The following is an 893-nucleotide window of genomic DNA, read 5'->3' on the forward strand; positions in this document are numbered from 1 at the left end:
ACACAGTCATAAGCAGCCAAAAGGGATCTATTCTATTCAATTGCAAATGATCTAGATAAGACTGAGAATAAGATACTGCACGGGACATAGCAGAGTTGGTCAAGTTGAGTGGAGATGAGTTTGCTATTTGGCACAGCTTTTTGCATCAATAAAGCAAGTAAAAGGTGTGAAAGATAAAAAAAAGGGTGAAAGTGTGAAAAGTGAATTGGCCAAATTGAGGTGCATATAAAGTTTTTGCTTTCTTTCAATTAACTAATGGGGCTCATTTGAATCAGGTGAATTGAGTTCTGCTTTTGGAAACTGGGTTAAGAAGGGGTGCACCGGTCCTGGAGGTACTGCAATACCAGGTCAATGCGTGCAGTGGACAGAGCAAGATTTTTTCCATCTCCTTGTTCTAAAAATCCATTTAATATATGGTCCCCAGAGAGGGGACGTATCAGATATTAAACTGATAAGAACAGATTTAATTTTTTTTTTTTTCTGTTTATCAGTAGGACTTCAAAATAACAAAGGTGATCGCCTCCCGTTGCCTGGGAACCGTCCAGGCACAAGAGGGCTATGTGTCACCAGAAGGCGCACACACTTCCTCAAGGCCGGCAGACGTGCAATCCCAGGCACCTTCCAGTACCGACCAAGGTAGCGTCCTCCGAAACTACACTTGATCTTAGCCAAAAGGCCGAGAAGCTATAACCCGAATTGGTTACGGCCTTGAGTGGCACCCTGGCCTATACCGGACACATCTTAGGGAGAGGGAGACAAACCCACGCCTACAGAAGACATTTTGTCACCCAAGCCAACCCTTGAAAAGGCTGTTTTGCAGAGCAAAAACAAGAAGAATGGTGCTTTTTGCAGCCGCCGCCCACTGCAATGAATCTGAATAACTCCTCCTTTTG

The 893-nt window shown here is 44.1% G+C and overlaps 1 pseudogene; it reads right to left on the reverse strand.

The window, feature by feature from the left end:
- Positions 1-310: 310 nt before the first annotated feature.
- On the reverse strand, positions 311-517 carry LOC142286893 (U2 spliceosomal RNA; annotated as a pseudogene).
- Between the last annotated feature and the right edge of the window lie 376 nt (positions 518-893).

Source organism: Anomaloglossus baeobatrachus, unplaced genomic scaffold, assembly GCF_048569485.1.
Source record: "Anomaloglossus baeobatrachus isolate aAnoBae1 unplaced genomic scaffold, aAnoBae1.hap1 Scaffold_70, whole genome shotgun sequence".
In the NCBI taxonomy this organism is placed as follows: Eukaryota; Metazoa; Chordata; class Amphibia; order Anura; family Aromobatidae; genus Anomaloglossus; species Anomaloglossus baeobatrachus.